Source organism: Ambystoma mexicanum, chromosome 13 (genome assembly GCF_040938575.1).
Source record: "Ambystoma mexicanum isolate Mex_15411 chromosome 13, UKY_AmexF1_1, whole genome shotgun sequence".
NCBI lineage: Eukaryota > Metazoa > Chordata > Amphibia > Caudata > Ambystomatidae > Ambystoma > Ambystoma mexicanum.
The window spans coordinates 612,637,663-612,664,427 of record NC_090938.1 but is presented as its reverse complement, the minus strand read 5'-3'; the positions used below and the strand labels follow the sequence as shown (position 1 = coordinate 612,664,427).

At 53.8% G+C, this 26,765-nt stretch overlaps 1 protein-coding gene across 1 annotated transcript in view; it reads right to left on the bottom strand.

Moving 5' to 3' along the window:
- The window catches only part of LOC138521553 (zinc finger protein 385C-like), a 1,557,348-nt gene that overhangs the window by 1,205,608 nt on the left and 324,975 nt on the right, over window positions 1–26,765 (bottom strand). The gene's annotated exons all lie outside the window — the stretch shown is intronic.

The window sequence follows — 26,765 nt, the reverse complement described above, 5'->3', positions numbered from 1 at the left end:
ATCTTTGAGCTGTCCTTATTGAATTGTGTTGGAGTATGTGAATCCTGCACCCCAACCTCCTCAAGGTGCAGCTATCTTGTTTTACAGGTGCAAGAGGGTGTGCTCTGACCTATGGGCCTGTCAGAAGACTGTGCGTCCTCCTGTACACTACCTTGACTACAGCTGTATGGCTCTGCTGAGTGCCACCCTCACTATAGCCCTCTTGATGGTCTGTGTGGCCTGAGCCTGCTCCCGTCCCATTGGCTGGTTAAAATCTATGTGAGCTAATCGCAGGAACTGGGAGGCAGGAGCCGGCCCTTGTAATCTAAGGCCCTCATGGAGGCATGTGTGAATCCCTCCCTTATCTCATCTGCGGCTAGAATAACAGCTGATCTGCGCTTTGGCTGTTTTTCAGTGCACCCCTGGCCTGATCCATCGGTGGCAAGTTACCTGGTAAACCCACTTCAGTTCATAAGCGGCGTGCTTCACTGAGGCCTTTTATTTCAAAATTGCATCCGTGATGAAAAGAGCTCATCACAAGCAAACTTACCTGAATTTACTATCCACATACTTTTTCACAAAAGAAGAATCCGAATTGTGTACTACCTTGACTACAGCTGTATGGCCCTGCTAAGATGGCTGCCCTCACTATAGCCCTCTTGATGGTCCATGTGGCCTGAGCCGGCTCACGTCACATTGGCTGGCTAAAATCTATTTGAGCCAATCGCAGGAACCGGGAGGTGGGAGCATGCCCTTGTAATCTAAGGCCCGCATCAAAGGCCCTCTCTGTTCCCTGTGCGGGGCTATGGGTCTCCGACCCATCAACAAACATAGACTATGATATGATATGATACTTTATTTATATAGCGCCTATACACAATGTGTTTCAAAGCGCTTCAAGGTAAGGGAGGAAACAAGGCAAACTACAATGACATTATTACAGGCCATGAACAGTAAGGATGTGAAATGAACTATCGTACTCGGCCTGATGACATTTCAGATAGTGCAAGAGCTAAGACATAGGGTCTCATTATTACACTGCCGGTCCGGTAACAATGGTACCGGTAGGCTTACCGGCACTGTTACTACCGGACCGGCAAAGTAAAAGTCTGCGGCCGGGATGTCCACCCGCCTGCCAGGTCGGCTTTCCAAGCGGAACGGCACCCGCCCGCAGACTTTGACGGATGCACGGGCACTGCTGCACACAGTGCCGGTGCTTCCGTCCTCCGCATTCTCATAGGACTCGAATGGGAATGGGGAGTTCCTTTTTCCAGCGCCTGTAATGCCCCGGTGATTCCCCATTGCCAGATGCCAGAAAAAAGCATAACTCCATCTCCCGTTTTCCCCCTCGCACTCTGGCCGGTCTCCCTTGGCCCTGCGCCCACACCCACCAGTGAGGGGAAATCATCTGGGGATCATTTTCGATTCCACTCTGTCCTTCACTGTTCACATCTCAGACATATCCAACAAATCTCACTACCAGCTGCACCTTTCCCATGATATCCTACCTTTTCTCACTTTCCCCCAGAGACTCACTGTCTCCAGAGCGCTGGTTCTCTCTAGACTCGACTGCTGTAACCTGTCTCCTTCTCAAGCTCCCTACTTCTACAATCTGACCTTTACAACTCATTCAGAACAGAACCGCAAGACGTATCCTTGGCCTTAAGCCCAGGGAGCGCATCTCTCCGGCACCGAAATCCCTTCACTGGCTCCCTGTGGCTGCAAGGATCAAGTACAAGACCCTCTGCATTCTTCACAAGGTTTTCTGGGGCCGGGACCTGCACTACTTACAATTCACACTTCCCAAATACACTCTAACTAGAGCACTCCGCTCGTCTTCTTCCAACTCTCTGAGAGTAAGAAGTTTTTCCAAACAGAGATGTGGGTAGATCCCTATCCCCCCAAAGGGGCCACCCCTTGGACAGTCTCCCTGCCTCTCTCTGTCTCGGGCCGCATTTCCTTAAATTCCAGAAAATCCTCAAGACCTTCCTCTTCTCCTCTGCCTTCTCTCTACCTCTCCCCTGCTAATCTCCGCTCACTACCTGCTACCTCCTCCGCCTGCTCATTTAGTTTGACTGGTTTCCTGGATCACCTCAGAACCTTACAGGTCCCAGGCACCCACACCAGTCCCTGCACTCACCTCCGGGCCACCGTGCTACTTGCTGCACTACGCACTTCCCAATGAGATAACCCTCCGCACTTAACGCAGCCCTCCTGGACCAGGCGCACTTTTCCCTTCTCCCATCCCTCGCACTTCCTGTCTGCGTACTTACACTGACTGAATGTACCCAACTAGTAATTTCGATGATGTCTGTCTGACCCTTGTCTCCCCTTGTCCCCCCCTAGCACTGTGCAACTGAAATACTTGTGTTAGTGGCACATTATAAAATTCCCAACCAACTTAACACTCCGCTCCCCTCCCCTCCCCTGATCCACTCCTCTTATGTCAATGTCTGCTTGTTCTCATTAGTAAGAAATGTCCTCTAACATAGCTGTCGTGTTGTTACGTGCCTCAACATCTCCACCACTCTCCCCTCCTACCCTCACTACTTGTCACACACTTGCATTACTGTCAGTTGTTATCCATGTACTCCCTTCGCCTCCCCTCCCTGCTTTCCCGCACTATCTGTTAACGCACATGAACTAGCAGAAACGTCGACAGGCCTACTATGATCATTATTATTGTATATCATTCAGAGTTCTCCAAGGATTTATGAATGGTTGTATCCCATGTCTCCCCCCCTCCCCGTCTTGGAGTGCTTTGAAGCACTTGTTTTGTATCCAAGTGCTTTATAAATAACAATACCAATACCAATGGCGTCTCCTCCTCCTCCTCCTCCTCCTCCTCCTCCTCCTCCTCCTCCTCTCTGCTCCATGTGCCCTGTGCTGCTGTTCTTCCCTCTGCAGCTCAATGTGGAGCAGGAGGTGCTGCATGTCCCAGTTAGTGACAGCTAGTGGCAGCATGGTGTTGGAAAGTGTGTATGGGTCAGGTGCGGACCTTGTGTACTCTTTTAAGTAGATTGGGTGCACCTGTGACTTGGTTTCCATCACCTGCATGCATTTACCTCCATCTTTTAAATGGTAGTAACTACACTGTGTTTTTGGTGGAATTCATGCCCATTTTTTAGTGCTATTTCAGCAGTATTTCAACTGATAATGAGGTGGAAATACTGTTTTGCTTCTTGGCAGTAATTCCATCAGCAGAATTAGCACCGGTGGAATCCGCACTGCCGAAATGACTGCCATATGCTGGCGCTACTTCCGCAGGCACTAATTGCGACAACGGACCGACAACGGAATTAGCGCCCATTTCCATGTACCCCTGATTTGGCAATGCAGTAAAAGTGGCGATATTTCCATTACTGCCACTTTTACCACATATTTTATTATTTATTTATGTATTTGTATTTGATTATACGCCCAAAACATGAGGTATCACGGCGCAGGTTATAAGATTACAGAAATGCTTTCTGGTTACAAGGAAATAGTATTAGGTAATGGCATTTGACATAGTGGTTACAAACATTCATTGTCGTTTCGCATTGATGTAGGCTTACAGATATTACATACATCATGAGAGGCAAGAGGGGTTAGTATTTATTGAAAAGTCAGGTTTTTAGTAGTTTCTTGAAGTGAGTGTGGGAAGGCTCATTCCTTATGTTGGAGGGGAGTGAGTTCTAGGCGCTACTGCAGGGAAGCTGGAGATACCTGTTCTTGTGTTCTTGAAGCTGGGACTAAATACAGGTACTAGAGTTAGATCTAAGGGATCTGGTAGTTGTGTTGCGAGCAAGGCATTGGTTAAGATATATTGGGGAGTTTAGAGTGATGCATTTGTGTGGTAGTGAGTGTTTTATGTGGTATTCTGGCTTTTATGGATAAGCCAGTGTACCTACCCCCTAGACTGTGATATGTGGTAATTATTTTTGATGCCCAGTGCTGCTCTTAATGCTTTGTTTTGCAGTAGTTGCAGTTTTGCTAGGTTTTTATTGGTGGTGCCTAGCAAAAGTATATTACAATAGTCTAGCTTGGACATAATAAGGGTTCTTGCTAGTGTGATGCATTTCTGAGGGGTAAGAAATTGCTGACTAAGAGCAATGAGTTTAGCTGTGTAGGCGGTGGTGGATGCGAATGAGTTGATGTGTTTACTCATTGTGAGACTTAAATCTAAGTATACACCTAGGCTTTTGACTTGGTTTGAAATAGTTATGGGGGTACCATCTAGAACAATGGAGGTATAGTCCTGGTGTAGTCTTTTCAGACGGGTAGGTGCACCTACTATGAGGATCTCAGTCTTTTCGCCGTTGAGGCATATGCTATTTGTTGCCATCCAATTTTGGATGAGAGAATAGTTTTTGTTTATGAGTAAGGTGTCTTGATCTAGATTACCAGTGATTGGGATGAGTAGATGAGTATCATCCACAAAATTAGCATACATTACTCCCATGGCATCTAAGGCTACGAAAAGAAGTTTTGTGTAGGCATTGTAGAGGGTGGGGGAGAGGCATGATCCTTTAGGTACACCTATGGGCACTGTAATAGGGTTGCCGCCTCCTCACCAATGGCTACTGTGGATGAACGTTCTTATAAAAATGATTTGATCCAGGTGGTTGCATCATTAGAGAAGTGAACGTTTTTTGAAAGTGCTAGGCAGAGTTTGTCATGGTCTACTAGATCGACCGCAGTGGACAGATCAAGTAATAGAAGGATGCAGAGGTTCCCTGAATCCCTGATGGTGTCCATCTGATTTTTTAAATCAAGTAATGCCGTCTCTGTGCTGTGATTTGGTCAAAATCCTAATTGTCTATCACCTAACAAATTATGGTTTTCTGGGTAGGTTTATACGTGGCTGTATGCAATTTTATCAATTATTTTGAGGAGGAAAGGGACTGTGGTGATGGGTCTGTAGTTGGTGGGAATAGTGGGGTCTAGTGTGGGTTTTTTGAGGAGGGGCGTGACCCAAGCTTCTTTGATGTTAGGGGGGATGGAGTTAGAGCTAAAGGATGCGTTTATAAAATTGGTAATAATAGGTGCTAGAGTGGGAGCACAGGACTTGACTAGTTTTGCGGGAAAGCTGTCTCCTTTACAATTGGAAGGTTTGAGGGAAGCGATAGTCTTAAGTACTTGGGCTTGGGTGACTGAAGTAAAGTTGAATTGAAATGGTGATACTATGTTGTCGGACAAGACAAATGTGGCAGGCTCAGCCGTGTGCACTAGCAACTTTATTTTCATTGTGATTTTATCTTGGAGTGAGTTAATTTTGGCGGATAAGGCATTCTGAATGGTAGCACACCATGCTTTACTTGCGATGGCTGGGCTAGGAGGGGGATGGGTGTTTCCAGTTCCCTAAGTATTGTGAATAGTTCTTTGCTGTTAGAGGCAGAATTGGTAATACGTGAGTTTAGGGAGCTGACTTTGTGAGTAATCACTGTGCGTTTATATTTTTGTGCAATTGCTTGGAGCTCTTTTTTGGATTCGTTTGAAGGGTTTTTTCTAGTTGATTGTTCTAATGCTCTTTTGTTTCTTCTCAGTTCAATAAGTTCGTCATTCAACCAGGAGTTGCTACATTTAGATTTGGGCATTTTAGACTTGCGTGGAGCTACTTCGTCGATAGCGGTTTTCACGCAAGTGTGGTATAGTAGAGAAATATTGTCAGGGGTAGTATACATTACAGGCTGTGCATTGAACAATTTGTTTCGGACTGGGGTAGGGTTTTCTTCTGTGAGTTTCTCACTAAGATAGGAATGGGCAAAGGAGATGGTGATTTTTGGGCTTTGGCAGTGGATATGTTGAAGCGAACTAGATGATGATCTGATCAAGATATCTCTAGAATGTCTTCTAGGGTTACAGTCGTATTTAGTGTTAGGATCCAATCTAAAATTCGGACTTGTGTGGGTCAGTGTGTTGATGATTTGGGAGAACTGCATTTCTTGTAATGTCTTAAGGAAGGCTGTGGCTTTGTGATCTCGTACGTCATTGAAGCCCAGATTAATGTCTCCTAGTAGGATGAATTTAGTCTTGGGTTTAAGGTGGGGGTAATAAGTAAGTGGATAACTATGTCTGGGTGGTTAATGGCACTCAGTGCTCTACAGACTATGGGGAAGTTGATAGCTGTTTTGGGGTCAGTAGTTAACTTTAGTGCTAGGAGCTCATAACCTTCTATTGTCTCGGTTTTGCATGCTCTGAACTGTAGAGAGGTTTTGGCAATGATGGTTACACCTCCTCCCGTGGCATCTAGGTGGTCGATTCTGAGAATGGTGTAGCTGAGTAGGATGGCTAGAGTTAGTAAAGGACCTGCGGCTGGGTGGAGCCAGGTTTCGGTCATTATTAAGAAATCTAGTTGGCATTCCAGGATGAGGTTGTGGATGTCGATGGCATGTGCACCTAAGGACCGCACGTTCAGTAGGGCACCTTTCCAGTGAGTATTGGGAAGGATAAATGAGGTATATGTGGGGAGGGTGTAGCCGAATGGCTTGCATTGTCAGGCTGTGATTTAGAGTGGAAATACTGGAGATTTGGTTGTGGTGTGGTGGCTGGGTGGTAGCCTTGTAGGACAGGGATTTGAGGGACCTAGGAGAGATGCTGTTAGAGGTACGGATGTGGTTGAGTGGTGGGCTATTCTGTTTTCTATTTGCTGCATGGCGCTGGTAAGTCTGGGTTGAGAGTCTACATCTCCTGGTGGCCCCCAGTGTGGGACTTGAAAGTGGGTTGTGGACTTGGGTTCTAGAACTGAGTTGTGACTGGTGCGTGGCCCCTAGGCAAGGGGTGGTGGGAGTGTTGGTCTACGAGGTATACTTAGCTGCGGGGGGAACGCTGTTGTTTTGGGTGGGGATGGTGTGGGGCAGGGGAATGTGTGATGTCTGGGGCAGCGGATGCGGGCCAGACCTGTGCCTAGTTGGATGTAGGCACCTTTGGAGCAGGTTGTGGTGGTGGGTAAGGCTACTGTTCAGTGAGTAGGACATGGTTGGCTGGAGCGGCCGAGAGAGGTTTTCAGGGGCACTGGGAAACATGGCTATGAGGTGGACTAGGCAGGTCAAGGTAGTGGAAGCTAGCATGGTGTGGAGTATTTTTATCCACGCCACAGCGTCACACTGCACCCCTTTGCCAATGGGGAAAGAAAACCACCAAAAATTGAGGGAATAACCCCTGTGCGTGCCAAATCTGAAAGATTGCGCAGAGTTCATAAACCACCAAAAGAGCTGCAAGCCCTGCCACATACACAGGCAAAGTGGTGTAAAAGCAGGAATCACTGCTGTCATCTGTCACCTGAAACAAGGCCACAGAAGGGCCGAATCCGAAAATGCCCTTAAAAGTTCAGTCATTTTCCCAGAGAATTAAGGAAAGGAGAGTGTGCTGAAATCATGGTTTCTCCAGGCAGTCAGAGGAATCCAGGCATCACTGCCTAGCAGCTGTCTAAGGAAATTGACTGTCAAACCCAGTTTAAATGTATTTTCTTTTTCCTGAAAAATTGCAAAATCCACTATTTCAAACATGTTTGTGAAGGGCTAATTCTTTTAAAATGTTTAAATCCTTTGTAAACTGTGCTTATATTTTATATTTGAAATGAAAAGACTTTAGGGGCCGATTCATGGAACAAACGTGCGCCGAAAATCTTGACGCAAGCAGGCGCAAGCGGAAAAAAACAGGCGCACGCGTGCGATTCATGGAAGTCCCTGCGCGTGTTCACCTCGGGATGTGCGCCAAACCCGTGCATGGCGCACAAGTCACTGCAACATCCCGAAAGGCGTGCGCGACGCGCACAGTGAAAGCGCACAACCTCGGCGCATACACCAGAAAGTGGGCGGGACACGGGGCGTAACGCGCGGAATGGGGAACAACGCACAAAAATAAGGGCGTAACTGGGGATGTACTGCAGGGAAGCAGACGGAACGCCCACACGCACTCGAACCACACGTATTCATGGAATCGAATAGGGCAAAGCCACGCACAGCCAAAGACACGCACAAGCTGAAACACGTCCGCCACACGAAGGCAGGCGGTAGAGTCCCAGCGCATCACAAAAGTGACAACATACAGCAATTGGGCCTGTGCGAGCGGGGCACGTGTATTGCGGGGGTGCGCGGGAAGCAACACACGCGATTGAGCGGGGTACGTGTATTTCGGGGGTGCGCGGGAAGTTACACATGCGATTGAGCGGGGTACGTGTATTTCGGGGGTGAGCGGGTAGTTAAATACGCGATTCAGCGGAGTACGTGTATTTCGGGGGTGCGCGGGAAGTTACACACGCGATTGAGCGAGGTACGTGTATTTCGGGGGTGCGTGGGAAGTTAAATACGCGATTGAGCGGGGTACGTGTATTTCGGGGGTGCGCGGGAAGTTACACACGCGATTGAGCGAGGTAAGTGTATTTCGGGGGTGCGCGGGAAGTTACACACGCGATTGAGCGTGGTACATGTATTTCGGGGGTGCGCGGGAAGTTACACACGCGATTGAGCGGGGTACGTGTATTTCGGGGGTGCACGGGAAGTTAGATACGCGATTGAGCGGGGTACGTGTATTTCGGGGGTGTGCGGGAAGTTACACACGCGATTGAGCGGGGTACGTGTATTTCGGGGGTGCGCGGGAAGTCACACACGCGATCTCATCAGGGTACGTGTATTTCGGGGTACGGGGGAAGTTCCACACGCAATTCCATCAGGGTACGTGTATTACAGGGGTGCGCGGGAAGTTCCACACGCGATCTCATCAGGGTACGTGTATTACAGGGGTGCGCGGGGAGCAGCACACGTGAATTGCACGTGTGGGTCCTCCCAGGTGTTCCCTCTACACCCTCCACGGCCCCTGCAGGTGGCTCACACCACAGGGGCCTACCCAGCACATGTCCTGCAGGCACCCCATCCACCATGGCCATGCCCACCAGCCAACCCACATGTCAACTTGCACTACTGCCCACCAACGCATGTCCCCCTGCACCCCCAGCCACCAGGGGCAGCCTCCACCAGGCCCCCACCCATGTCTCCCACCACCCCCACCCCCCAGCCACCAGGGGCAGCCTCCACCAGGCCCCCACCCATGTCTCCCACCACCCCCATCCCCCAGTACTGTGGGGCACCTGCCAGCAGGCCCCCACCCATGTCCAACTCATGTTCCCCAACACCCACACCCCCCAGCCACCAGGGGCAGCCTCCACCAGGCCCCCACCCATGTCTCCCACCACCCCACCCCCCCAGTCACCAGGGGCAGCCTCCACCAGGCCCCAACACATGTCTCCCAGCACCCCCACCCCCCAGCAGTGCAGGGGCAGCCTCCACCAGGCCCCCACCCATGTCTCCCACCACCCCCACCCCCCAGCATTGTAGGGCACCTGCCAGCAGGCCCCCACCCATGTCCAACTCATGTTCCCCACCACCCCCACCCCCCAGCACTGTGGGGCACCTGCCAGCAGGCCCCCACCCATGTCTCCCACCACCCCCACCCCCCAGCCACCAGGGGCACCCACCACCAGGCCCCCATCCATGTCTCCCAGCACCCCCACCCCCCCAGTCACCAGGGGCAGCCTCCACCAGGCCCCCACACATGTCTCCCAGCACCCCCACCCCCCCCAGCCACCAGGGGCAGCCTCCACCAGGCCCCCACCCATGTCGACCACCCCCACCCCCCAGTCACCAGGGGCAGCCTCGACCAGGCCCCCACCCATGTCTCCCACCACCCCCACCCCCCAGCCACCAGGGGCAGCCTCCACCAGGCTCCCATCCATGTCTCCCACCACCCCCACCCCCCACCCAGCAGTGCAGGAGCAGCCTCCACCAGGCCCCCACCCATGTCTCCCACCACCCCCACCCCCCAGCACTGTGGGCCACCTGCCAGCAGGCCCCCACCCATGTCCAACTCATGTTCCGCACCACCCCCGCCCCCCAGCCACCAGGGGCAGCCTCCACCAGGCCCCCACCCATGTCTCCCACCACCCCCACCCCCCAGCACTGTGGGCCACCTGCCAGCAGGCCCCCACCCATGTCCAACTCATGTTCCCCCCCACCCCCCAGCCACCAGGGGCAGCCTCCACCAGGCCCCCACCCATGTCTCCCACCACCCCCACCACCAAGCACTGTGGGGCACCCGCCAGCAGGCCCCCACCCATGTCCAACTCATGTTCCCCACCACCCCCACCCCCCAGCACTGTGGGGCACCTGCCAGCAGGCCCCCACCCATGTCCAACTCATGTTCCTGAGCACCCCCACCCCCAAGCAGTGCAGGGGCACCCACCACCATGCCCCCACCCATGTCTCCCACCACCCCCACCCCCCAGCCACCAGGGGCACCCACCACCAGGCCCCCACCCATGTCTCCCAGCACCCCCATCCCCCCAGTCACCAGGGGCAGCCTCCACCAGGCCCCCACCCATGTCTGCCAGCACCCCCAGCCACCAGGGGCAGCCTCCACCAGGCCCCCACCCATGTCTCCCAGCACCCCCACCCCCAACTCCCCCAGGGGCAGCCTCCACCAGGCCCCCACCAATGTCTCCCACCACCCCGCAACACTGTGGGGCACCTGCCAGCAGGCCCCCACCCATGTCCAACTCATGTTCCCCACCACCCCCACCACCCCCACCCCCCAGCACTGTGGGGCACCTGCCAGCAGGCCCCCACCCATGTCCAACTCATGTTCCCCAGCACGCCCACCCCCCAGCAGTGCAGGGGCACCCACCACCAGGCCCCCACCCATGTCTCCCACCACCCCCACCCCCCAGCAGTGCAGGGGCAGCCTCCACCAGGCCCCCACCCATGTCTCCCACCACTCCCAGCCACCAGGGGCAGCCTCCACCAGGCCCCCACCCATGTCTCCCACCACCCCCCCAGTCACCAGGGGCAGCCTCCACCAGGCCCCCACCTATGTCTCCCAGCACCCCCACCCCCCAGCCACCAGGGGCAGCCTCCACCAGGCCCCCACCCATGTCTCCCACCACCCCCACCCCCCCAGTCACCAGGGGCAGCCTCCACCAGGCCCCCACCCATGTCTCCCACCACCCCCACCCCCCAGCACTGTGGGGCACCCTCCACCAGGCCCCCACCCATGTCTCCCACCACCCCCACCCCCCAGCAGTGCAGGGGCACCCACCACCAGGCCCCCACCCATGTCTCACACCACCCCACCCCCCAGCCACCAGGGGAAGCCTCCACCAGGCCCCCACCCATGTCTCCCACCACCCCCACCCCCACCCCCCCCAGCAGTGCAGGGGCAGCCTCCACCAGGCCCCCACCCATGTCTACCACCAACCCCACCCCCCAGCACTGTGGGGCACCTGCCAGCAGGCCCCCACCCATGTCCAACTCATGTTCCCCACCACCCCCACCCCCCAGCACTGTGGGGCACCTGCCAGCAGGCCCCCACCCATGTGCAACTCATGTTCCCCAGCCAACATGTCATCACAATCTAGATCCCTGGTCCCTATGGTCAGCCTCCAAATGCAAAACACCCACCCGAGTATTGCATCCACCCACTCATAATTTGCAATTACATCACAGAACACCAATTGCAAGTTCCGAAACAAACACATCTCCCTCACATACACCCAATGGGTGTCAGTGAATCTCAAAACACATATCATGAAATGCATGAAACCAATGAGATACCACACATTGAAGTTCACCAAAAAAAATATGTATTAAAGGAAACATAAATAGAATAAAAAATGAATAAACAGAAATGTGAATGTACAAAAATTAAAAGAAGCATGTCCGTGAAAAAAAGCAAAACCAAAAATAAAATTCCAAAGTAATGTTCTCCAAAGTCAATGTCCACAAAACAAAATCCAATGGGAAATAAAAAATAAAGCCATTGCTCCATGGTTAAAAAGTAAAAATAAAATACAATCCAACAGTGAACTATGTACATGGGAACAAGCCAGGGTCCATTATCCCAACAAAAGAAAGGAAACCTATCTAACTACACTAACTAATAAAATAAACTATATACAAAAATGTGGCCAATGTCTGAAAGGTCCAAATAAAATCAAAACAAAAATGAAACCTAAAACTACCTACATAACTATGTACAAGGGCAGCGGGCTAGTTTCACGGCTCACTTGTGGATGTCCCGGGCCAGGGCATCATCAAACTCCTCCTCAATGTCCCGGAGGCGGTCCTCCTCCATGTCCCCGAGGGTCTGCAGGGCCGTCGACGTCTCCACCTCCAAACCCCTGCGGATTGCCTCGAGGCACTCGGCCCGCCTCAGGGCCCTCCGCATGGAGTTCTCCGCCCTGACCATTGTGAGCCGTGCCTCTTCCGCCTGCTGCCGCTCCGCATCTATGGCGTGGCCCAACCGCTGCCACACGGAAGACACTCTCTGTCCTGGGTCCTCCTGCCCTCCGGCCGATGCATGCCCCTCCGATGTTGAAGGCCCCGAGCCTTCATGGCTCCCACCACGTTGCTGCTGCTGCTGTGCCTCTGCCCGTGCACTGCCTCCTGCTGCCTGCACATCCTCCACCGGCTGGTGTGCAGTCGTAGATGTGGCCACCCCTGCTGGACGTCCGACTCCCGACTGGGGCAAGGATGCCTCCTCCACCAGCCTGGCCGCACCGTCAGAGGCAGCTCCACAGGGCACCCAGGTGACTGATGGGTGGGAAGATGGCACCGAGGACGACTGGCGCGTAGGGGGTCCAGTTGAGGAGGGGGTCGTAGCAAGCCCCATCAGACGGAGGAATCCGGCCTGGGTGACCTGTTCCAGCAGGTTGACGTGGTCAACAAGCCATTCGAGATGACGTGCAGTCTCTTCATGAAAAGACTGCAGGTCACCTCGCATGGCCCGTTGACGCAACGCCACACCAGCCAGGACAGGCTCAACCCGGACCTGGATAGCCACGTCCGCAGGCAGAGGAAGGCCAGTTGACGTGAGCTCATCCCCTGCCTGAAAACGGGTCTGGACGTAGGCATCCCTGCTGGTGCAAGATGATGCAGGGACAGGATCAGGGACAGGATTGCACACAGGCACCTCCGCGGCGGCCTGTGCTGCCTCCTGTCCCTGGTCCTGCACTGCACCACTAGCACCAGTGGGATCCCCACCTCCAGACCCCGTCTCTGGTGCTTGCACGGCCTCCTCCTCCACCAAACCCCCCACCAACCTGGATGACTCCGTGCCATCTTCCCCTGTTGGGCCCTGTGGGGTTCCAGCTGCCCCTTCTGCTGCCGAGGAGTCCAACTCCAACCTCCGCCTCTTGGACCTCCCCCCGGCAGCTGCGGCCTGGGACGCGGCACCGGACTCCTCACTCCCTGACGAGATCACAACATGGGAGGGGAGCCGGGCCTTGCGTCTCCGGCTGGCGGTGGGATCCCCGCCGCTGTGCTCCACAGCACCTTCTCCACCCTCTTCATCAGTTGACGCTGCAGACAGGGAGAAACAAAACACAGGCATCAGGGCACTGTACAATGGACACATACACACATGACAGTTGTACATGAGTGGCATTGGCAAACCTCAGACATGTCATCACAATCCCCAACACACGTCATTACAACTCGCACACATGAGCCATACCACAGCCATATCGCAACTGCCACCACCATCCATACACATACAACAGCATGAGCAGCCAAAGGTGAGCCAGACATCACATGCAACACAGGAAGTGCACCACACATGTACACACACCACCACACTTGCATGCATGTGTACACTTCTGCCAAGTGTCGCAGTGTTCAGACGGGCATCCATGTCACATCTGCCAATCAGGCTTCCACATACCGCTGTCACATGCATCCATGTTGCATCACTGTTGCACCCTTGTCAAATACACACACATGCACATGTACACAGTGCTGATACATGCAGCCGAAAGCAACATACATGCGTGACATCACGGACATGTCTACTTATATACACATTCATCCATACATGTGTGCCCACACAACTGCATTTGGCATGCAAGCCTACACACACAAGCACCATCCATGTCTCACACATTCCAGCACTCGCATGTGTCAGCCCCACGGCCCTGTTCACCCCCACCCATACTCGACCCCATACAAACAGATGTGCAACCTGCACACTACTGAATAATCACCACACGCACTGCTCACAATCAGGATGCATGTACACTCACCGCTCGACTCCAGACGGGTCTGCCTCTCAAGGACCTGGACGTGGAGCGCTGGGGATATGCGTTCCAGGACCCTCATCTGTTCTTCCGACAAGTGGCCCCGGCGCCCCTTGGCATCCGCTGCCTTCAAGAGGCGCTGGGCCTTGTTCAGGGTCCTGGGCCTGAAGTCCTCCCAGCGCTTCTTGACATGTTGTAAGTCGCGGACTGCCACCCCTCCACGTTGATGGCAGTCACGATGTCAGTCCAGATCCGAGTCCGTCCTTCCTTGTCGGCGCGGGAACTTCCGAAGAGGGCATCATACTGCCCCAGGATTTGCTTCACCAGGACACCAACTTCGGTGGCACTGAAGCTGGTGCCCCTCTGCCTCTCTGGCCGGGGGTTGTCAGTGATCTCAGATGGCGTTTGCCCCGACATGACAACCCCAAAGGCAGGAGTGGGTGGGCAACTGGGTCCTGGGGCTGGGCTGTAGAGCGATGGAATCCCAGTCGGGAGTCTTTGGTTCCAGCAGGGGTGGTCACAGCAACAGCACCCCTGGCTGATGTGCAGGAAGCAAATGGCAGGGCACGTGGGCAGCAGGCAGTCAGACAGCAGCAGATGGCAGGTGGGAGCGTGCTCGGGGCTCTGGGGGGCAGTAGTTCGGCCTTCTGGGCAGGAGCGTGGTCTTCTGTGTGCTTACGCGTGGCCAGCTTGATACGGAGTGATTTGGCACGTGAAAAATCTGCACGTCAGCGTGTAATTCGTGGAAAGGCCCTTAGCACGTAAGCGCGTCTGCACGCATACGCATTTTCATTGGACAGAAGGCCCCTCAAGCGCCCCTGTGACGTGACGCGTACAGACGTGCATGGGCATTTCACCGCACGTGGAAAACTGCACGTCCGTGTGTAATACGAGGAAAGGGCCCATGCGCGTAAGCGCACGTGGAAAACTGCACGTCCGCGTGTAATACGAGGAAAGGCCCTTAGCGCGTATGCACGGCAGCACGCATATGCGATTTCATTGGACCAAAGGCCCTTAGCATGTGAGCGCGTCTGTGACGTGACGCGCGCAGGTGTTTCCCTCATTGCACGTGATGACAGAACACACGTGGATTTCCACCAATCGCGTGTGAAAGTTCCCGGCACCCCGGAACACACGTGCCCAGGCTAATCGCGTGTGGAACTTCCCACGCACCCTGAAACACACGTACCCAGGCCAATCGCGTGTACGCTCACTCCCCTCAGATCACACGCGATGACACTCGGACCTACACTCTTACCACGTATCCGAATACGGGAAACCCGCGCACGGCAAAAGACGTGCACAGGCGTCAACGCGTCCGCCCACACGAAGGCAGGCGGAGGCGTCCCCGCGCACAGCATAAAAGTGCGCGCAAAAAACAAACGCGTATATACAGCTACGATGAATGCCCCATTTGTCGCTGCACTGATCGTGGGACACCGCAGGAGGAGGAGAATAGCCAGGGCACGCATTTCTGCACCACGGACAAGCCTTTTTGGGATGCCTGACGACCAGGTCTACGGCAGGTATAGGTTTCCACCCCATATCATCCTAGACCTGGTCAGGGAGTGGGAAGATGACCTCACATCCCCCACCCTTTGCTCCAATTATTGAGCCCCTTGGAGAAGCTGCTCAATGTCCTGCATTTTTTGGCCACTGGGTCATTTCAGCGGACCACTGCCATAGTGGGGGGGGGTCTCACAGGCCACGCAGTCACGCTGCCTACACCAGGTACTGGCAATCATGACAGCGCGCCCCTCAGTCCGCAGGCACATATACATGCCCAGAACACCCGCAGAAAGGCAGGCCGTTGTCCTGGATTTTTTCAGGGTGGCACACTTCCCCAAAGTGCTTGGTGCCATAGATTGCACCCATGTGGCCCTACGTCCATCTAGGGCCATTGAGCACATCTACCGAAACCGCAAGCACTGGCATTCCATCAATGTACAGGTGGTATGTGATGCAAAGGGAATCATCACCTCTGTCTATGCAAACTACCCTGGCTCCACCCATGACAGTTTCATATACAGAATGTCCGCCCTGAGCCGGGCCCTGGAAGCTGGGCAGCATGGCGACACATGGCTCCTAGGTCAGTACAAATGCCCTTGCACATGCATGCAAGTCACACACAGACAAATATCCAAACCCTAATAATCTCAACTAGTATCACCTCCCCAGGGGACAGTGTCTACCCTCTGAGCAACCACATGATGACGCCAATCCAGAACCCCACCAAACCACCCCAGGTAAGATACAACGCCGCCCATATTGCAACCAGGGGCATAGTGGAGCACACTTTCAGAGTGCTCAAGTCACGTTTCCGCTCCCTTGACCGCTGTGGTGGGCAACTACTCTATGCACCACCAGTAGTGTGCAGGATCATTGTGGCAGCATGTGTCCTGAACAATGTTGCAACACGGCAGGGCGTCCCGGTGGACATGGTGGTGCCCCCACATCCCCAACCACAGGCACAGGCGCTGCCCATGGGAGGGGACAGGGCACGTGGCGAGGAAGCCCGGACCCAGCTTGTGGCCACATTTTTCACCTAAACTCCCACCCCTGCGGAGTGCACACAGGCCTGGCACATACCAGGTGACAATCGATGATGACAAAGAGACAGTCAACTGTCACAACCCTACCACCCTGAGATAGTTGCCATGGAAGTGCCACATCGTCTGCATCCCTAGCTACTTAAACACAAGCTATCCTGTGTTACCAAAAGGCACACATATGACATATGACATGATATGGGCCATACACAAGTATTCCAAGGCGCAATGAGGCAGGGAGGGGGGAACAAGGGAACACAGAGAACGGTACTACTAGGCCAGGTGTCATTGAGATCGTGCAAGTGCAGGGGTAGGGGGAATGGGAAAAGTGCAAGGGGAAGGGTGGGGGGGGAGTCCAGTACAGGGGAAGTAGCCCAAAAAAATAATACATAGGTCGCCTGGTGGCAACTACAAAGGTAAGTGCAGACAAGTGCTGGGAAGGGAGGGCTGTAGGGATAGAGAGACAGTACTGCAGTGCAGGGGTTGCCAGGGAGGCAGTGCAAGTGGGGAGTGGCTGGGCCAGGGACCGAGGTCGGTGAGAGTGGCCCAGTTGCAGCTCCTGTGCAGTTCCAGTGAAGAATTCTGCAAGGGAGAGGCAGAGAGTAAGCAGAAGCAAAGAGGAAGGTATTGAGGTGCTTCCAGAACTGGAGATGGTTCCCCTCAAGTTCAAGTCAGGCCGGAAGTCTGTTCCAGGGGGAGGGCCCTGCTGCGGAGAGAAATCTACCCCCAGCTAGTTGCTCTGAGAAGCGGATGCCCCGGACATGCAAGGTGTACATCACACACACCTGCAAAACAGGCCATGGCCATCACTGTCATGTCACTCAAACCCTCCCAAACATCAACATGACATGGCAAGCAATACCCATACACCAACGCAGTAACGATAAGGTACACATTGCCATGTCCTAAATGTACAGTGGCATCGGACAATGATGCCTGACCCGGAATCAGATGAAATGACAGACCAACAAAATCTCCCACCCAAAATAAGTCATTTCCAAATGCATTACAACAGTCGTAGACGTAACATCACAATGAATGCCTGTCTAGATGCACATTATGCACTGCAAAATCAACACTGCAGCTCATGTGTGCAGTGTCCTACTCCTGCATCACACTGCTCAGCGCACAGCACAGTGAACAGCCATTGTGTGTGATGCATCACATCTAAGTGACATACCACATCAAACATCAAATTAGGCATGTACTGGATCCATAATCGGTCACAGAACATGTGCTGCCGGGACACAGTGGGCACCAGAAGGCAAACAGTGTACACGTGGATATGCAAGGGTGGGAGTACATGTAGTGCCTCCGAGTGCAAGTGTGTTGTTCTGCAAGGACATGCACTCCACATATGCATGTGCACTCAAGTGACCATCAGTGTTCCCTACACATCACATGTGAACATCCACCATGTGTACACCCCAGCATGTCAAACCACAACTATCCCCTCGCACCTGAAAGGAAAACACAACACATGAACAGGCATTGATCAGCAGAACACAACATGTACATAGGATACCACCATTACTATGTCAGAGTTCCCATCACACTGCAGGGCAAGGCGACTATCAACAACAACCCCCCCCTCCCTCCCTCACAAATGACCATGACCCACTGAACAACTGCACCTGGGTCATGGAGCCTCCAAACCTCAATTCCACCTGGCCACAGGATGACCTTTACCCTTCGTCACCATCTCCCACTTGTGTGTAAAAAGATGCCTGAACCCTCAGAATCCACACTCATTTCCAAAATCACAAAATCCAAGGCATAAAAACGAACCCGAACACCTTCCAGTAGATGACTTGACGTAGCAGTACCTCACAAAGGCCAAGTACTACCACAATGATGCAACAACCAAGGTAGCACAGCAAAACAATGTCACGACAGGATGTGAGACATGTGTGGTACATGACCTAGGATGATGCACCATGAATGGATGTGTACTGTCACAGGTCCCCTGTACAGGCGCGGGAGTGTCACGAAACAACCACCCCCACCATGTCCCGGGTGCCTGCAAGGTCAAACTCACACAGGCCCCTGAGACCCTGGTGGGGAATGAGGTTCAGGGATATGCAGTCGGGACAGGTGTTGACACACTGGATGACTGGAATGAGTGGCAGGAGAGGGGAGGAGGAATGACACATGAAACTAGGGAATGCACGAAAATGTACAACCTGCATGAACACATACACAATCCAAACAAACTTGGACATCATTGTCATGGCCTTCTGTAGTCCAGGCTCAGGAGTGGTACGAACCAACCACCCCCTCTAGGGTTTTGGCGCCTGCAAGTTCGGGGCTTACACAGGCATCCGCAACCCCAGTGGGGAAAGAGGGTCAGGGAACGTTGCTTGGATAGGCACGAGAAGCAGGAACACTGGGTAGAGGGTACAGGTTTCAAAATTGCATAGGATCACGGGTGATTAGGGAGAAAAAACATACCAAATTGAACCACACATACATCCATGCATCAGTACACTCCCCAGCAAGCCTATGCAGAGCAGTTCGAAAGAAAAACAACAAGACACTTAGCTCTGGTTTTGAGTGCTGGCCTCCTACCTGCGCACTCTCAGGTCCGGTTACAGGAGCACTGCAATGCTGCAAAGAGAGCCACAGTCAACAACCTGTACGTGCCAATTACACAAAAACACAACACCAAACATGCCCCATAGCAACAAACTACTCTACAAACAGACAATCTGTGCTCGATGCTTCGTACCCATATATAACATCACCCCTGTGACGGGTCATACACAGTCAATGCAGTAAGTCAGCCGCTGGTGGGTGCGTGGCAAATGGAACACCAATGTGTCACAATTCACACAACATGCAATGTTCCCTGGGTAAGCAGACAGACCCATATAGCAAGCCATGACTACAGAGCAAGTTGCCTACCACCATGACCGAAACAAAGTTGGCTGTGCATTTATCATGAAGTACGTGGAAAAGACATGCACTGCACCCGAGTATGTCCCTTGCTGTATGTCCCTGTGAGCTGCCCCTTTCCATGTCTCGGAAGGCTACATGGTTGATACAAGTGCCTCAATGGGCCTTGGTGTACCGGAGGGTATGTGCCACTGCCCCTGCATGTGTCCCAGACATCCCTACTATCAACAGCCATCAGTCCACAAACACATCTGAGCTGCATTGTGTGCTTCAACACCAATATTCGTCTAAGCTCACCCTCAGTGCTGTGACTAAGCCTGCATGTGCAACTCGCCTGGTGCAAGCTTTGCTGTGTCGTGCCCCCCCTGTGATGCTCACCTTGCCTGGAGTTCCTTGGAACATGTCAGCAGTTCTAGGATGTGGGTCTGAAATCACTGTGCCTCTGCTTGTGCACACATGTGCATGTGGGCACCAACAAACGGGTCCAGAATTCCGTCGTCCAATGGGCCATGTCTGCTAGCAAAGGTGCTCTGGAGGCTCATCCCCCTGCAGAAAGGGCATGAAACACATGATTAATGCTTCAAAGTCATCTGTGTGTGTCTCATCAGGCATCTCATTACTTGACCATGTCAGAGAGTCACATCACAAATCACACCATCAGTCCGTCTTTCACCTCCAAAGTGTGGAACACTATCTACAGCATGAATTGCAACAAGCACGTGTACAGGAAAGATATGAAACATACTACACAATGCATAGCAATCAATGTCTACATTAATCATGACACACCCCATCTAGCAAAAGCTGAACAGTGGACAATGACACCTAAATCATCCCCACTAGGGGTGTCAACACAAGTCACACAGCACCAGACATGCCACAGATATGACAGTCCAAAGCCCTTGTGTAATATTCTGTAACACCGAACCATCCTTGCGAGCCCATGGATAAGGGAGGCAGGAGTGGCATATGTGAGTGAAGGACCCCAAGCAGCAAACACATACACAAGACAACCATGAAGGGCCCAGCTGGAACAGACAGTGGATGCCTTCAAAAGCCACAAAGCACAGCACCGTCACATGAAAGCACAATAGACTAGCAATTTTAAACTAACTCAACTATTAACTAATTACACTAACTATGGAAAACCTACATTTCCTATTTAAACTAACTATCAAACAGAAACTTAACTAACTAAACTAAAAGAAAAATAAAAAATGGCCACATACGACCCGGGGGGGAGGGGAGGCACCCAGGAGTGGGGAGGTACAGGGTGCTGCTCAACATCCACATGCGATGATGCTGAGCCAAAAAAAAAATCCTCCATGGGCTCAACGCCTGCACAGCACGACCTATGTGGGAGATAGATGGTCTTCCGAGTCTGGCTCATCCTGTAAAGGAGGACGTGGCACAGTAGCCTGGCCACGCCTAGCCGCAGCTTGCCCCTCGTCGGCAGCAAGTCTGCCGGACGGGTGAGCCTGGTTCTGTGTGGCGATGTTACATAGGTCTGCATGCAGAACCTCACATGATACACGTGCTTCCTCTTGCAAGGTAGCACGTGTAGCACGGAGTTCCTCCTGCAAGGCCTGGCTGGACAACCGCTGCACCTCCCGGCAAGCCTGTAGCTCAGCCGAGATGGCACGCTCAAGCTGTGCAAACCTCTCCTCTGCCTGCTGCCTCTGGGACATCATAAGGACACCCAGAGTGGATCTGAGGGAAGCGTACTCCTCCCTCAGGGCATCCATGTGCGCCTCTGCGTGAGCAGCAATTGCTTGATGCAGAGACGACATTTCAGCCTGGCGTGCCCTGTCTGAGGCCGCCATGCCCAGCCTGAGCGAGCGGGCCGTGGACCGTGCCGCCTACTGCTGGAGAAGCACCTGTCTAGCTTGGGGGAGCACAGATCGGGCCACACGCTCCATGCTCTCAGCGATGTTCTCCATTGCTGCCCCCTGCCGTTCGGAATTGGCAGTCATGTCTTGCTCCCACTCAGTATACAGCGGTTGCGCGCGGCGACCGCGTTGCCGGGCTTGACCCCTGCGGGACCCAAGGACCGTGGGTCCTCGCTGTGTTGGCACCGCCTGCGGCTGCACGACTACATGCCCTCGTCGACGTGATGTCCCAGGCACATCAGTGACTGGTGTGGAGGGTGACCCTGCGTCCCGATCCACCACGGGCGGAGGAACCAAGACTGTCTGATCCTTCAGTGCAGGTGTCGCAGACAGAGGAGTGTCCACATCAGAATCACTCACCCCTGACACATGGACTTGATGCTCATCCAACTCAACATGGACGTCAGAGTCGTCATCAAGGCTGGACTCATAGGAAGCCAGAGACAAGATGGACTGCAGCACTTGGGGGTTTTCGTGGCCTACCACCCCACGACCCCCACTAGTGCCGGGTTGATGTGGTGTTACCAACCCTGTGTCTGGCATGACAACACCATCCTCCGCCTCCATTGCGTCATCACCTGACAAATAGAGAGAAAAAGGTCACTACACATGTCAGAAGCACACGACACACACACACACCGACAGCAAAGGCATCCGGCAGACATGTGACACACAACATATGACCTGGCATGCATGCTGGGTCTACTTTGAATAGCTTCTGTGATCAGACCTGGTGAAAGGTGGCAGTTTCCATGGAAGTGGGTCTATGCAGTGCAGAAAATGTGTACGCCACTCACTACCTACATGTACAAGCACTCTATGGTGTGTGCCAGGAAATGTGAAGGCAGTGCAATGTCAAATTCAGACATCACGTGCATTGTGCATTCAATGTGTACCATGTCTAGAAGCCAAGCACCCCTCCACCCCAGTACCAAAGCAGGGATGCCTAGCATGGTATCAAAAGGCTGACCATACACCTGTGTATTGACAGGCAGTGTTGACTGGCATCAACAGCTTAATGTGATACAAATTACAACACTGCAAATGATGCTGGGACAGTGGGCAGGACACATGATGAAAACTCCGGAGGACGCCCACGTGTGAAGAAGACACAAGAGTTGGACAGAGTCATTGGCCATTGAACAGGCTGAGGCCTGTGAGCCACACAGATTGTCAGGGCCTAAACATGTGTGCAACGCAGGACTGAGCCACAGTTGACATGGGGAGGCCGATGAGATGGCAGGTAATGTATGTGACCAAGGACTCATATTACAGTGATCATCCAGTCAAGGACACATAGGGGCATGCGTGCAATGCACATGGAGCATGAATGGGCACTCATGTCCCTGCGGGACATCTGACCCATGCACAATACAAGTGAGATACCCTGCATCGAGTACTAAGGCTGTACCACACGGCATATGTCTGGCAGTTTCTACGCTGGAAGTTAGCATCTACACAGGACACATGATATGATATGATATGATATGGTATTTGTAACGCGCCTATACACAAGTGTTTCAAGGCGCGACGAGGCGGGGGGGGGGGGGGAACAAGGGAAAGACAGACAAACGATCCTACTAGGCCAGGTGTCATTCAGATCGCGCAAGTGCAGAGGTAAGGGGAAAAAGGAGAAAGTGCAAGGGGAGGAGGTGGGGGGGAAAGTGCAGTACAAGGTAAGTAGCGTAAAATAAATAATGAATAAAAAGGGCCAGCTGGTGGCAAGTGCGAGGTAAGTGCAGAGCAAGTGCTGGGAAGGGGGCTGTAGGGATACAGTGACAGTCCCACGGTGCAGGGGGGGCCAGGGGAGGCAGTGCAAGTGGAGAGTGGCTGGGCCCTGGACCGAGGTCGCTGAGAGTGGCCCAGATGCAGGTTAAGTGCAGAATTCAGTGGGGAGTTAAGCAGGTTTAGCAGGGGAGAGGGAGAGAGAAGGCAGAAGCGAAGAGGAAGGTTTTGAGGTGCTTCCGGAACCGGAGATGGTTCTCCTCAAGTTTCAGGGAGGCAGGAAGGCTGTTCCAGAGGGAGGCCCCTGCTGCGGAGAGAGATCTACCCCCAGCTCGTTGCTTCGAGAAGCGGCTGACCATGAGGGAGTTGGAGACGGATGAGCGAAGGGCTCGTGAAGGAAGATATTTAGGAAGAGAGAGTTGAAGGTATTTAGGCCCCAGGCCCCAGAAGGCCTTGTGGACAATGCAGAGGGTTTTGAACTTAATCCTCGCAGCCACTGGGAGCCAGTGAAGAGATTTCAGTCCAGGAGAGATACGGTCCCTGGGCTTGAGGCCAAGGACAAGTCTCGCAGTTCTGTTCTGGATAAGTTGCAGAGGGCGGAGAGTGGAGGCAGGCAGATTTAGATAGAGGCTGTTACAGTAGTCCAGCCTTGAGAGAACCAGGGCTCGGGAGACAGTGAGCTTCTGGGGGAAGGAGAGGAAGGGAAGAATACCTCTGAGGAGGTGCAGTTGGTAGTGAGACTTCTTAGAGACGTCAGATATATGAGGAGAGAAGGAGAGTGTGGAGTCGAAGATGACCCCGAGGTTTTTAGCCTTGCAGGTAGGGGCAGGAGGGGGGCCAAGGGAGGCCGGCCAGAGAGCTGAAGGGAAGGAGGGAGTGGGTGTGCCGATGAGTAGAATCTCAGTCTTACTGGCGTTAAGGCAGAGGTCATTGGCGGCACACCATTCCTTGATAGTAGACAGACAGTCGGAGATGAGGGAAGGAGAGGAGGAGGCCGAGGGTAGCCTGAAAATGAGCTGGGTATCGTCCGCATAGCACTGGAAGTAGGGGCAGAGAGCGGCGATGCGGTGGGCAAGGAGTGCCAGATACTGGTTGAAAAGCCAGGGAGAGAGGTTGGATCCCTGGGGGACACCACAGGTGGAGAAAAAGATGTCAGAGAGGAAGGAGCCCATTTGGACCTGGGAGGGTCGACCGGAAAGGAAGGAGGTCAGCCATGCCAGAGCCTGTCCAGTGATACCCAGGTTATCACGGAGGCGGTTTAGCAGGATGGCATGGTTGACAGTGTCAAAGGCAGAGGAGAGATCGAGCAGAATGAGAACACAGGGAGTGTTGGAATGAACAAGAAACTACACATTGGCAAGATTGAAGCAGACCAGTGCAAAGGTGGAACTGGAGTGCAGAGTGGCGGAGGAGGGGCAAGGGAGCATGCCCATATGGAGTCCCGCATGCAGGCAGAGGAGACATGCATGATGGTAGCATTGCATTACTTACACATCAGAACCATGTACACGTCACATGTAGCAGTAATCATGCACAACACATCCCACAAGTGAAACACACACATCCTCAACAAACACGCATCAACACTCACTGGACTGGGCATCAAAGTCCAGCATCTCTCCCACTCCTTCGACCAATTCAGGTGGTATGAACTCCGCAACGAGAGCCTCATGCGGAGTGAGTTCTTCCTCCTCTGGTGCAGGCCCACCGCCAGTCACCAGAGTCAAGTTGTAATTTGAGGCACGCTTGGCCCTAGTGCTGCGCTTGATGTCATTCCAACGCTTTTTGCACTCCTGCGCCGTGCGCACCTCATGGCCGAATGAACCGACATGTTCCGCAACATGCTTCCAGTGGGTGTCACGTTGGGCAGCCGTAGTTTGACTATTGGCACCCACTAGCATGTCACAGCTGTGGCCCCGCACGTAGTCCACAAGGAAGTCCAGTTCCTGCTTACAGAAAGGCTTCTTCCCCGACGTGCAGGAGGTCGTGGCTGTGTGTGGGGTCCCAGCCTGTGCTGCAGGTGCAACCTTCCTCCTCTTGGACTGTGGCGCAGACCCTGGCTGGCTAATGCCGCCCTGACCAGTATGGCCAGTGGGTTCGGTGGATTGAGCCAAGGGAGTGGCAGGTGGAGGGATGACCAAAGGCCTGACTTGTGTCAGTGGCAGCTGGGTGCCCACTAATGGACCCTGCGCAGCAACATCAGCTGTGGCAGGGTCATTGACCGCAACGGTCCTGGTTGGCAGACTCACAACCGGGGTGCTGTTGGGTGCATCTGCCCCTGCACTTGCCAACACCCGGCTGTTCGGGGCAGCAGATGACATGACTGCCCCAGGGACACGTGTCTTGGTCTGAGCAGCCCGGCGTGCCCCTATGGTTTCCCCCCTGGCCTGTTGGAGATCTACCAAGGGCTCTTCAAGTGCCAACGCAGCCTGCACTGGCAGACCCTGAGCCTGGGTGGCGGTGTCCACAGCTGCACCTGCAGCTACCACTACCCTTGGGCCGTGGCAGTCGATGGAATGGACTGCCGGGTCATACGGGTGCCAGTGCCAGATGCAGGAGCTGCATCCCCCGGAACCACAGGGGGTGGTGGCATGGCTGCACCGACACATGGCACAACATTGTGCTCAAGTGGCGCACCCCTGCCTCTTCCCCCTCTGTGGCTGCCCTGGACACCCTGGAGTCCCCCTACTCCCTGGTCACCACGGCCACGTCCCCGACCACGCCCGCCACGAGGAGTACGCCCAGCTGAGGCGCCCCTCACCTTTGGTGGCCTCCCAACCATGGCACAGATGTAGTAGTGCTGGCACAGATGGAGTGGTGCCAATGGGAGGTGTACACCACAATTGACCTGGGCAATTGGGGTGAAGGGGGTGGGAAGCAAGATGTTAACAGCCCCCCTGCACCTGCAAGGCTGTAGGTGACCCCGGTGATGTAGTGACGGGTCACGCAACGCTCAGGCACCCCATAACTGCACTAAAACCGTGCACGCAACCCTGCAGCCTACGTGTGTGGATTCATCCTCCCGCAGTACGCGGTGGCACCCAGTAACACGAATAACGCATACGCGTGGGACACGCAGGCTACTATGACAATGAAAATGGGTGCGATACACAGGGGCACCCGCAGTGGGAAAAAGAGCGTGTGCGACTCACCGTCTGACTAGCGCGATGCAGAAAAACACGCGTAGCCAATACCCCGCCAAAAGAAGAGATACGTCCTTGATGGCTGTGAAGTTGTGATGGCACGCGAAACAACAGGAAGCAGCAACACACGTCGGTCTCCACGAAAGGCACGTACAGCGAACTGCTGGGCCCGCTCACCTTTAACCCGTGCTGAGGGAAACGCACGCGCGCATCACGTCACTTACGCGCATGGGCCCTTTCCTCGTATTACACGCGGACGTGCAGTTTTTCACGCGCGCTTACGCGCATGGGCCCTTTCCTCATACTGCACGCGGACGTGCAGTTTTTCACGCGCGCTTACACGCATGGGCCCTTTCCTCGTATTGCACGCGGACGTGCAGTTTTTCACGCGCGCTTACGCGCATGGGCCCTTTCCTCGCATTGCACGCGGACGTGCAGTTTTCCACGCGCGGTGAAATGCCCATGCACGTCTGTACGCGTCACGTCACAGGGGCGCTTGAGGGGCCTTCTGTCCAATGAAAATGCGTATGCGTGCAGA